Here is a 13,291-nt window from a genome sequence, read left to right as displayed (position 1 = left end):
AGGAATTTCCTCTGAGGAGAGTCTATTCCATTTAAACACATCAGACCCCTCAAAATGTGTTTGCATGCCTGTAACTAAATAATTACCAATAGGTTTACCCGAAGGAAAGTAAATATCATTGTAAAGTAAAAGGCTTAGCACTTCTCCCTAATTGACTTGAATATTAAAACCTTTGGAATCCTGGATCTCTGACCTGGTGTCACCATTCAGAGATCAGTTTAAGAGACTTTCTCCTCTCCCAGGATAAAAAGAGTTGTGGATTGCTGTGGGGGTAACAATGCTCCATAGGAAATGGACTCATGACCTTACTCATGTAACCCCTCTGTACAATAAAAAATATATATATTAAGAAGAGCTGTGGAGTTATTACCATGGCAACCTATTGTTTAAGAATTCTCTCTCTCTGTGAGTAAGCATGTTATTTCTCTGATTTTCAAAACTGATTTGTTTGATTATTGTGTTCTTTGGTTTAAAAGGTGGACTCCGGAAGTGAAGAGCTCTATCTTAACCTACCTCTGTTTATGGTGAATTGGGTTGAAAGGACATATGGAAGAATAAGAAACATCTGAGAGGAGGAGCAAGGAGCAAAAGAGGATAAAGCGGGTGAATATAATCTAGATAAACTACCTTATGCACATAGATGAATATCACCTAATAAACCTCATTCTTGTACAATTAATATAAGTAAAAAATAGCATATGCTAAAGCTACATAAAAAAGACCAGTGTAGTCTATCTGCAAGAGTAAATGAAAACCTGTTGATTTATTCCCTGTGTGTCCTGAGCCACAAGGGGCTGATTTTTACTAGAATATAATCTAATCACAGATTTTAGGCATTTTCTTGGAGGCCAGCACTCTTTTGTGATTAACTAAATGTGTGTGGCCATAAATCACTACCAACGGGCTATGAGCAAGCTCTTCTATCTACTGAGAAAAGCCTTTTTCTTTTTTTTCCAGGAAAGACAAATACCCTGGCCATTCACTCAAATTACTTGGCATCTTTTTGAGCTTTTTCCTTATTTCAATGGCATAATGCCCATAAAAATACATTCCAAATCTCTGATCAGTGCCGTTTAGAGGAGAAAAGATAAACCTGGAAACCAGCTATGCTAGAATTTATCTGGCATACACACACACACACACACACACACACACACACACACACACACACACACAGATATTTAGAATGAGAATTCTAATTTTAATTGGCTAATGTGTTAATGAGCAGACTTAGATAGCTTTGAATTTTGAAGAGAATATTACATTTCCACCGATGATAGTCCTAGTAGGGTAATCATTTTTTTTTTACTGGCAAAGCTTTGAAGGGCGTTTGTAGCTTAGCTCGTTTTAATATAAATTACTAGCTTTTTATAGATATTAGACAAAGGGACGCAGAGCAGGGAAGAAGCAGTAAACTTCGTACAATGTCATCCATTAGTGATTGTCTCAGACTAAATCCATGGTCTATGGTGGACCTTCATAGGTTTCAGCTGCAAAGAAGAAACATGGTGAAGCAACTTTATCCAATTAGAGCTAAAATTTCCCGGGGTCCTAGCTAGAAAAGCCAGTGTGGAGGACATCATTGTTCTGAGATTTCAAAACTGTTTATTCAAATTAAAGTAATTTGATAATAAAATGTTGATATCATTTAAATTTTTAAATGATAATGTCTTTATGTGAGTAAAAAAAGTGGGTCACTGAATCAATTGGTTACCCTATGGTTTTATTAAAGACAAATACTGGAAAGATGGACTTCATAGGAGTTTTCTAGAATAAGCAAACTTTGAATGTAGTTGACTCACAAGTATCGTTGACTCAGGGTTTTGAATTTTATTAAACGTAACATCTGTAGATCTTCTCATGTATAAAACATGTTGCAATAAAGTTTGCCTCTCTCTAAACAGATTGTGAAACAGATTGTGAAATACCCAGCGTGTCTGCTTACATTACAAACGTGCCCTTTCAACTCTACCAAGAAAGTACTGCGGATTACACAAGAGCCATGAGCTGTGAGTAACAGGAGGTCATGGTCACTGTGGAAAGGAGCGAGTTTGCAGGCGGGGCACTGAGCATCTCTAAGATGTTTGCACACTTGACAGTGTCCGCTGCACACTGAGCTTCTGCCTTAACGAGGAGGGCAGCGTCCAACATCTTGAGATGCACATACACTAGGTAATAAAACATTCTATAAATTAGGGAAATGATGATGATAACAATCCAGCACTGCCCTGTAGGTTCACTGGAACCACAAAGTGGTAATGAAGATAAAAACAGAACATGCTACAAGAAAAATATATTAAAAGCCAGATAGATTGAGACATTTCTAGGATAGCATTTTTCCCCCTTAAAGTTAGTAAGTGGAACAGATACTTAAAATAGATGGATACCAGTGGTTCACACCCGTAATTCTAGCTACTCAGAGAACTGGTATCTGGAGGATCAATGTTTGAAGCCAACTTGGGCAGAAAAGCCAGCTAGACGCTATCTGCAAAATAACCAGCAAGTGGTAGGATACCAGCTCATCAAACAAACAAAACAAGAATGAGACCCTAAGTTCAAACCCTGGTATCAGAAAAAAAATACTTAAAACATAGGTAGCATCAAAACAAAACAAGATGTTATGCCACAATGTTTGCTTGTTTCTAAATCACAAATGCTTCCTTGCCTTGCTCCTGCAGAACATTGCCTCTTCCACAGATAATTGTCTATACTCTCACCTTTACAAACTGTAATGACAAAAACCATGTGAAGTCTGCAGGGATCAGATGAAAGGAGAATAGCATGCCACTCAGAATATTCTCGTAGTAAGAAAATTTGGGAAATAATACTTGGTCAAAAATCTTAAGGTCTCAGAAAATAATAGCACATCCATTTCCTTTCCTAGTAATTTTTGTTCCCGAATGTGTTGCTCTAACATTTGTAATTTTCTCCATGGTTTCTTAGAAGCCAAATTCTGTATCTCTCTCTCCCTACCTACTTCCTTCTCTCCCTCCTTCTCTCCCTTTCCGTTTCCCCTCTCTTTCTCTCTCTCCCTCCTCTTCTAGAATGGAATAAATTGGCCACTGAAAAAATTATTATCCTAAGGCCTACCTGAATTTAAAATGTATTTTCATGCCAAGTTTAATTATAATTGAAATCCATATGAAATAGTTCTCTGAATTTAAAGAAAAAATATATCTCCACACACAGGCATATACACACACAAATATGCATATGGTAGAAGTAAAAAAAAATGTGCTTTTAAAGTTTCTTTAAAAAACTGATAGTCTACTGTAGAAAAGCTACTTTGTTGGAAAATGGTAATTTGCTGTATGGGCTCTTGTTATTCTCAAGTAATAACTCTAATATTATGAACATAGTTTCAAACATATTTCTCAAATCCATGAGCTTGAGAGTAGAACTAATAATAGACATTCTCTATTTAATCACATTTATCTTTTTTCTTCTGGTTTTGTTTGTTTTGAAACATTTTCATTCCAGCTCCAGCAAGCAGTGAATATGTTCTGACCTATTTTCAGCATTGAGTAATTTCAATTTTCAGTGGCATCTTGTCCTGTTTTGTCTATTTCCATAAATTACAATAATAAATACTACAATTATATACATCTCAATAAAGAATCCTTGGTTTTAGGAAAAGAGCAATTTCTTCAGGAATCAGGTTAAGGCTCCAATGATTTTTTTTTTTTGGGTCTGGTCATGGGGCCTGAATTCTGGGCCTGGGCACTGTCCCTCAGCTCTTCAGCTCAAGGCTAGTGCTCTACCACTTGAGCCACAGTGCCACTTCCGGCTTTTTTATTTTTGCTTATGTGGTGCTGAGGAATCGAACCCAGGGCCTCAGGCATGCAAGGCAAGCACTCTACCACTGAGCCACCTTCCCAGCCCCGGCTCCAATGATTTTTTTCTGGTCCCATCTGCTTCATAGAACTCCAGCATCGGAGTGAAGAGGCTGTTAGCACAAGGGCAGGAGTGAAAAGACCAGCCGAAGGAAGATCAGAGCTGACTCCAAGTTTCTACGTCCGAGTGGGAGACTATCTTGCTGTGTGACTCCAGGGAAGTATGAATTATATCTGAGTCTGAATTGCATGATTTTAAAAATAAAACTGTATTACATTGCTAACGAAGTTCCCATTCTCCTGTTGGGTTTTTAGACATATTAGACCAGTATATGTTGCAGCAGAATACAAATTGAAAATGTTATATTGGACATCAATTTGGCCTTAGCTTGAAAAGATGAAAAAGTACACACTATGACTTAACAACCCACAGCCCAGGAAACTTCTGGATGTGAGACAGGTTTTTATAATAACACTCAGAACATTCACATCTTGTAGCCCAAAGCTAGAAATAACCCAATTTTCCATGAGAATAGTAATGGATAAACAATTTGCATGGAAATCAGAAGACATTACATAACCTAATAAGCACATTACATAAAGATATAATACTTGAAGAAAAAAGTCAAGCATTACTTGATACAGAGAAAGAAATATGAAAAGCCATTATTTAGGCCATACATATGTGATAAATTAAAACCAATAACAAAGAATAATTAGCGTAAGGTCCCAAAAAGTTTAACTCTCTGATTGGAGAAAAAACTAATCAAAAGTCCTCATGAGACTTCCAGTTTAAAAAGATGCTATTCTATCTTTTAAGTTACACATGATATGTACAGTCATACATATAATGGCTTACAAGTAATACATACACACACATACACACTTATTGGTCTTTAATTCAGGGCCTGGGTACTACCCCTTCATTTTTTTTGTGCTCAAGGCTAGTATTTTACCACCACAGCTTCCTTTTTAGCTTTTTGGTGGTTAGTTGGTGGTAAGAGTCTCACACACTTTCCTGTTTGCCTTGAGTCCTCAGATCTGTCTCCTGAGTAGTTGGGTTACAAGTGTGAGCTACTGGTAGGGGAGGTGAGGCTTGAACTTAGGGCCTGGGTGTTGCCCTCAGTTATTTTGCTCAAGGCTACTTACTGGTCTACCACTTTGGGCCACAGCTCCACTTCTGGTTTTCTAGTAATTAATTAGAGATAAGAGTCTAGCAGACTTTCCTGCTTGGGCTGGCTTTGAATGATGATCCTCAGACCTCAACCTCCTGAGTAGCTAGGATTAGAAGTGTGAGCCACCAGCATCTAGCCTACATTTTTTCTAACTTTAAACATATCTTTAAAGTGACAAGATCAATGTTGAACAAAGATACCTTATTTGCTCAGTTGATTTATATTTACAGTAGCATCACTGTCCCTGGAAATGATCATGGGAACATCAATTTATTTTTACTCTGCTCAGGTGTAGAAATTTCCACAGTTTGGAGTTCATCTCTAGCCTTGGTGGTGATCAGCATGGCACTAAATCTTATATCATCACTGCTTTAAAATGCTTCCAAATCCATATTCATGACAATTATTCATCGTTATTTGCTTGTCTAAGGTGCTTATCTGCCTATGACTTGGTTAGCAGCTAGGCTGATGGAAATTGTGGCTTAAGCCCTTGAACTGAGATAACCCTTTATAGTCTGATGTGAGGTAAAACCACCTTCTGCTTGTCCCTGTTTCCAAAGGTCCCTAGGATCTTCTTTCTCACTTTCTAGTTTTTAGTTTTTGTTTTTGAAAACAATTGCTCCTAACCTTGAGATAGCTTTTATGATTAGGTATACAATAAATAAGAAAGCAAAGTTAACGTGGGGACGGACAGAGCATGGGAATGCCAGCAAACACATTGTGTAGAAGCCATTGTCTCTTCAGTAGCTGGGCTCTCTGGACATTCTCCTCTGTGGGTAACTACTGGGTAGAGCATGTGTATATGAGACAAACTATGACTGGAACCAAAGAGTCCTTAACACAACTACCCCAAACGTTTAGATCTGGTGTGCAAGGAACTCCCAAGAGGGAACTGTCAACACCCAGACCTTTTCGGGTACACACTACCATGCAAGAGACAGATGCAAGCCAACAGTTAATTATGACTCTCAGAAGAATCTGCCGATAAGGGCCTGGCTTCCTTGGTGCCATTTCAGACTTACCTTGGAACTTCCTGCATAAGCTGGAAGCTGTCACCAGCAATATTGTCCATGGTGATGATCTAAAGCAATAGAGACATACCGAAAATATTTACAGATAGTAGAGTTGGCTTAGCCTTTCAGGTTGTAAGAAAATGATAGTAATGATAGCATAATTGAAGTGTTATCTTTTTCTGCAACAGGTATTTTTCATTTCGATGATGAGGCAAAGATAAATATTACAAAGCGTCCAGAGCTGTGTGACCCAGGAGGGTTTAATTGAGTAGTTAGTATAACGGACTCCGTAGGGCTATAGAAAGCTGTGACCAGACAGAGGGGTAAAAACCATGCAACAAAATCAAGAAGAGATCTCTGAAAGCGCTTTAGACCAAAAAAAAAAAGTGTTAAACATTTATAAATGGATTAAATCTTTCATTTTTTACCTAATCAGGTCAAGATTGGTTTCAATTAGAAAACAGGTCTGTTTGAGAGAAAGATGAGTAAAATCTGACCAGAGCATCGCTGCCTTGTCTGCCATTTGCTAGCATTTATGGTAGACAAGAACAAGATGTATGGTTTTCTGTAGTCTCCTGCGGTAGAGAACAGTTAGTAATTATGAGTTCCTGCGAATGGAGGAGGACAGGCGTGACAGAAGTGGGTGAAGAGGAAGCCACTGAGCTCCTACGGGAGGCAGGGGAATGGTGGTCGACGTTTCATGTGGGAAGATGCCTAGCATACACCCTTTCCCTATTAAGTCTATTCCAGGACCTGGAGTAGGGAGGAACTTAATGTTACCTCATAGAAACCACGGGGCTCAAAGAAAGTTCAACAAAGTCCATGAAGATGAAACAAAAGTTGAAAATGACTGAATTCGGTCCATGTGTCAGCCACTGGCAACCTCCCTGGTGCCTGGTTACGTTCTGAGCTGTAACACACACAAACAAAAGCCAGGGTGCCACCGGGCGCGTGCTCACGCGCGCTGCCACAAGGTCTGTGAGCCCTTTTCTCCCCGTAGTTCATGTTCCCCGCGTGTGTGCTTCCTGAGTTTTCTGTCCAAGAATCAGAATGTGCAGAGCAGAGCTCATCATGAAAGGTCCAGTCAAGTTCATGTTCTCCTCTGCGGTATGTTGTCTATGCAAATACATACATGCAGGTTAGAAAAGACTTTTCATACTCCAGTCCTGGTGACTCACAATCACCACCCTAGCACAAAGGATGCTGAGAGCCAAAACCAAGTTGGTGAGACTCTTTGTCTAAACTTCACAGCAGGAATCAAGGCTGGAGGCTGGTGGGCTGGTGCTCCACCCCTGAGCCACAAAGCAAGCCAAACTCCAGTACCACAAAATAAATAAGTAAATAAAGAACATTTTTGATATAATAATATTGCTTACCCAGAACATTGTCTATTTCTTTCCTTTTCTTTTTTTTTTTAATTGTCCTGGGCTTTACTTGGGCACCTAGATGCTGTCCTTGAGCTTTTGTGTTCAAGACCAGCACCTTCCCACTTGAGTCACAGCTCCACTTCTGGCTTTCTTTTTTTTTAATTTTTGGTTAATGGAGATAAGTATCTCATGGACTTTCCTTCAGGAGTTGGCTTTGAACTATGATTCTCAGATCTCAGTCTCCTGAGTAGCTGGAGTCACCGGCACTGTTTTAGTTACACATTTCTAGACGTTCTTAATCCAAAATGTTGTTTTGGATTAAGATCTGAACTCAGGACTTTATATTTGCTTGCCTTGCCTGCTTATATTTGGTGTTAAATCACTTGATCTTTGCCTTTAATCCAGCATTTTGCTGGTTAACTGGAGATGGGGGTCTCACAATCTTTCCTTCTTAGGCTTGCTTCAAACTGTGATCCTCCAAATCTTGGAAGAAGAGAACTGGGTCTAAGTAACAAGATCTTGTCCTCACTGCCCTCCTGGTGTCTGGATGGGAGATCTGAAAAGCCTGAGAGGTAAAATAGGCCATTCTTTGAACTGCAGACACAGCATGTTTGTTTAGCCCCAGGACGATGATGCTGCAGAGAACTCTGGCCCTGCAGTTCCACTAGATGGTTGGTTTGCTCACCCCTGATCATTCCCCTAAATGGTTTGCTTTGCTTATGTATAACACTTTTGTTAGGTTTGGCACCCACTCCAAACATTTGGGTTTTGCCTTTATGAGCTCTGTGCTAACTACATTCAAGGCTTCTACAGGTCTTGGGAAAGAGTCCACCCACAGTCACTGGCTTTCTAATATAATCTCCCAAGTCCACTTCTCAAATGTGGCTTCTCTCAATCTTGAAAATGAATTCCCATTTAACAATTGCAGACACTTTAGTAGGATTAGAGGTAGGAGCTACTATAAGGTTTCATTGAGAACAAAAGTAATTGTCTGCTCTGTACTGTTAGTAAAATTCATTCCCCCTTTTTATTTTTTGACTTTCCAGAAAACGAATGATTTTTAATCAGTTCTCAGACACTCTGAATATCATTGCCTCCCCTAGCCTGTTTACAGCTACAGTATGACAATTCCACTTCAATAAATTCCCCAGAGATCAGCCTCTTTTCAGTGATTTCTACTTTTGTCATTACATTTTGACAAACACGCCTCATGTAGCATTGTATCTATTAAAAAGCTCTATTTTCCTAGCTAGAGAGCCATTATTCTGTGCAGTTAGAAAATGTGTAATCTAGTTTACATCCACAACATTTAATATGCTGGAACTATGAAAAGAAATGAGTTATGGGAACAAGAATGCATCGAGGAAAAGACCCGGAGGCTTCAAGGCCCATTTAAGATTTCTGAAAATTCAATCGCTAACAAAATGGCTCTGCCATTTCAATTTTTCTTGCACATTATGTACAGATGGCTTCCCAGTTTTATTAATGAGAAGAATTTTTAGATAATATTGAAAAGTATGCTCTAAGTGATTTGCGGTTTGGGGTGTGTAAAGAATTGCAGTTAAAATACTAAAAAAGATGATTGAATGAATGTGTTTCTGGTATTCATTTCCTGTCTCTTTTATGTGAGAAGGAAAACTTAGTTGTTGCTGTTTAGCCCTGAGTGCATCCATTTCCATACGAAGTGAATATCTTTAGCCAGGACTGTTCCCTTTTCTTTTATACATTTAGAAGTTGCCCATGCAGCACCACCGCGATAAGCACCCATGACACCGATATAATCACCTCGATTCAGTTTCTGTTCTCTAACATATTTGGAAAAAAATAACCTGGAGGGAAAGATAATTCATCACCTCACTGTGTCTGCAACCAATAAGTCATTGTGGCTGTCAGACTTTCCTAATGTGGACTTTACAAACACACACACACACACACATACACACACATGTATATAGTATATATATATATAGTGTAAAATATATAAGAAAATGTTTTCAATACTACGAGAGAAAACAATCTTAATTAATTAACCTTATGATTCTGAGCCACTAACTCTTGAAATTGTGCCTAGGTTTTCATATAGTCTGTTTTATGCCCTTGATAGTATTAGATGCCAAACTGTTTGTATAGTTAAAATGGCACTTTAAGATGGATCCTAGTCTTTTCCTCTTAAAATAAGATAATTTCCTTCGCACAGTAGTGCTTGACTATCTGTGTTTCAGGGGCTGTTTTCATAGATGTGTTTTTATCTTAGTGTACCACATTAACACATGGGATACTATGCAACACCCAGGGTATGAATACACTCAATTATTTTTCTGAAATAAGTGAAAACGGGCTCAAGTCCTCTCTAGCCAACACCCATCCTATTCCTGAAACCAGGTTTTAGACCCCAGGCCCAAGGTCCACAGTTCCCAGTTAGATCCAGCCACTCGCCCTAAATAAAGAGGCATGGTGCTGGACAAAGGAAGACTTATTACCTGGCAGACATGCCATCAGAGGACAGTACTTAGGGTCATCCTCAGTAGTCTTTAAAGTACAGACACTGGTTTTTGGCTGACTAGGGAGAATTAGTGGAATGCAGTACAGAAGTTATGTAGAGTTAAAACAGTCCCAGGTCTCAGGTATGGCTTCAGTTGACCATCAGCTCCATCTTTGTCTCTGGAGGAATTCTGGAGAAGTTATACATTTTTATTAGTACAACAGACAGGAACAAAGGTGGAATCCTGAGGTTTGGGCTGTTTGCTTTAGGATAACAAGAAGACATTGCCTGTTTGAAGGGACAGTTTGCCTTCCATACAAGATTAATATCTGTGAATCCAGTCTTTTGAGAGTCCAAGGATGATCGTACAGGCACTACAGCAGAGATCCACTCAGATCAAAGGGTACAGTTACAAAGTTGGGAGGCTTTTCCTCTTACATCCCCACTACTCTCGCATGGATGATTTGAGAGCATCAAACTCTCAGAACCAAACACCGCAGCTCCCGTCTCCTACTCTCAGAAGGGGAACATGCCTACAATCCGTCTTCCTGCAATAGCTGTTGGTAGGCCTAGAACATAACATTGGAGTTGAACATTGTCTATTCAACTTTCACTGGCAAACTGTGCAGCAAACTTAAGCTTTATATTGGCTGCCTGCATATATGATTTTCTGTCTGGGATGTTTTCTGTCTTTAAAATTGCAATGGAAAGAGCTATCACATTTGTGTGTGTGTGGGAAAGGTAGACCTTGATTCTCACTACTAACATCAATTTTCAAATATGACTTGTTTCATCAAGAATTCTTTCTACGTCTTAATATTTATGTTCTCAAAAGTTGCTGACTACAGCATACCACTTACCCTAGAAAAGAAGTGCTGTAAACATAAACATGAGTAGGAATATCAACAGAGCTTGTGAGGCAAGTAATACATTCAGAGAGCAAATGTGACACATTAAGATCCTTCAGAACAAACAGAGTAATCACATCTACTCCTTAAAGACATGAAAAGCAAGAATACAGAAGCTTTATTAAATAAGGTGGTAAACTGACTACTGACACTTCTTGCTTTCATTGGAACAAAATTGCTGTTGCTAGAACGATATCTGCTCTGTTTGCTTTATGAAAGATATCCATGTGGTTTGAGTAGTAAAATGCCAATAGCTGATTTGTTGTGATGCTCACCAGTCTTATTTAGAGTGTGTTATATGAATTTCTTTTTAATAATGGAAACTGAAATTATATGAACTCTTAATAATTAAAATAATTCTTGGTTAATTTATTTAAAATAATTAAATTATTAAAACAACTATTTATATGATAAATGAAGATATCAAAATCAAGAGGTATGTATTCACAAACCAAGCACCCTTCAGAGACAAATTTTTAAATATAGATGTCTTCTTTCTCTTTAAACATTTTTATTGATACATGACATGCATGTATTTATGATGTACAATATGATATTTGATATTTGAATATTTGGGTTATGGATAATCATGGTAATTATCATACTCATTACCTTAAATGTCACTGATTTTAATGTCTAATATAGTGAGATCTTTTGTTCTACTTTGAGAACTATAAAGCATTGATGTCTTATATGATACATATAATATCCACCCTCTAGATTCATATAGAAATTCAGTGACACTATCAGATCTTCATAAATGGAAATTCCTCAGGCTTTCTCATACTAGTATATCAAATTTATTCCAACTTGTGAATTTAATTCTGAAAGCCAGCATGTAGATCATCTTAAATTATAATTTGAGTTTTTAATCTTTTTGAGTCTATTTGAACTCTCACTCTAACTTCCATACTAAGTTATCATTCATTTGCAAACACAAAATCAGTACATTTTATATTTTAATCAGATTCTTGACTAGCGATGTAAGCTTTGAGAACACTATTACATGACTTGGCCAGAGGTTAAGAGTCAATATGTAAGGAATAGATGTTCACATAGCACCCTGACAAAAGGATTTCAGTGTGTCAGCTTCAGGTTTAGAGAAGAAATGTTAACATGTAACTTGAGAAAATGACAGAAGCTTAAGGCTAAGGGAAGAGAAATGTAAGGCATTGATTTGCATTTGTTGCTAATGAGGACCCCTGCTCAGCCACCTAAACCTCAGATTTCCTTCACGCCTGCCCGTGAGACCTGTTTATATTACTGGAGAGACGACAGAGTGCATCCAACACTCAAATCCACTATGCTTTTCAAACAAATCTGCCGGTCTTTAGGCTTGAACTCTGGGCTTGGGCAGTGTCCTTGAGCTTCTTTTGCTCAAGACAAGTACTCTACCATCTGATCCACCGTGCCACTTCCGGCTTTTTAAAGTATTTTTAAAGTTTTTATTGGAGATCAGAGTCTCACTGAGTTTCCTCCCTGGCTGGTTTTGAACTGTGATACTCAGCCCTCAGCCTCCTCAGTAGCTAGGATTACAGGCATGAGCCAACCGCGCCTGGCAATTATTATAGAAAACATAAGGTTCTCTTTCTTATGTCTATTCTATTTTGAAGTAGTGGTATAAGTACAGCTTTATATACATTTCCTTTATTCTAGAATATAGATCTCACTATAAATTCCTATGTCTTTGCTTTCTCCTTTTCTTTGAGCCCTCAATTCTATTTCCTGCCTTATCACAACACTAAAAAGAAAAAGAAAAAAATAGGAGAATATTTCAGTAAAAGAGATCATTTTTGCTGGAGAATTTCATTAATATTGATAAATATAAAGTTTGCTTTTTGCTCAGGTGCAATCACTTATTTTGGCTGTAAGCACTGTCCTCTTCTTTCTAGGCGTTTCTGCTGTGGCTGCACGCTCCTCTGACTGGCAGGTAGCACTCTCCCACTTAAACCACACCTCCAGCCTGGCTTCTTTTGGTTAACTGGAGATAGACTCTTCACAGACTTCTCTGGGCTAGACAGAGATCCTCCAGATCTCATCTTCCTGTGCAGCTAGGATTACAGGCATGAACCACTGGTATCTGGCAGCTTCAAGTTTTCTTTTGTGCAAGTATAAATGATATTTTGATTTTTGCATCTGGGTTTTCTCTTACATTCATGAAAGCAATAAAACATCTTTTTAAAAAAGAGATATTTGTAAATTCTAAATTTAGCCTCACGTTTCAGTGTTCAAAAAGCTAATGTGAACTCTTGCTGTGGTATAGTGGACTTGAAGTAGGGTCCAGAGATCAATTGCTCTCTACACAAATGGAGCTATCAGTGTAGCTGCCTGCCACCCAGCACACAGAATGATTCCCAGCCAGCAAGTGCTGCCTTAGCTTTCCTGACTCTGTGTCTTCAGGGAGGAAACTTGCAAACTACTACATTTAAGAAAATAACAAAGTAAGGCATACACATTTCTACTGATCCATACATAGCTGTTAGGGTTTATAGACATGTTTTTCCTGACACTGT

General features: G+C 38.4%; 1 long non-coding RNA gene across 2 annotated transcripts; it reads left to right on the top strand.

Annotated features, from left to right (window-relative positions):
* Positions 1-464: 464 nt before the first annotated feature.
* LOC138819728 (uncharacterized) lies at positions 465-4,049 on the top strand. 2 transcript variants are annotated; one of them, XR_011369588.1, is made up of 3 exons: positions 465-603; positions 1,917-2,009; positions 3,923-4,049. It is a non-coding gene; the product is annotated as an uncharacterized lncRNA (long non-coding RNA). The 2 variants fall into 2 exon arrangements; XR_011369587.1 differs by having other exon boundaries at positions 1,905-2,009.
* Positions 4,050-13,291: the final 9,242 nt, after the last annotated feature.

Source organism: Dipodomys merriami, unplaced genomic scaffold (assembly GCF_024711535.1).
Source record: "Dipodomys merriami isolate MVZ:Mamm:240054 unplaced genomic scaffold, mDipMer1.0.p SCAF_81, whole genome shotgun sequence".
Classification (NCBI taxonomy): Eukaryota; Metazoa; Chordata; class Mammalia; order Rodentia; family Heteromyidae; genus Dipodomys; species Dipodomys merriami.
Note: the sequence above shows the minus strand (reverse complement) of the source record. Positions and strands in the feature narration are given on the sequence as shown.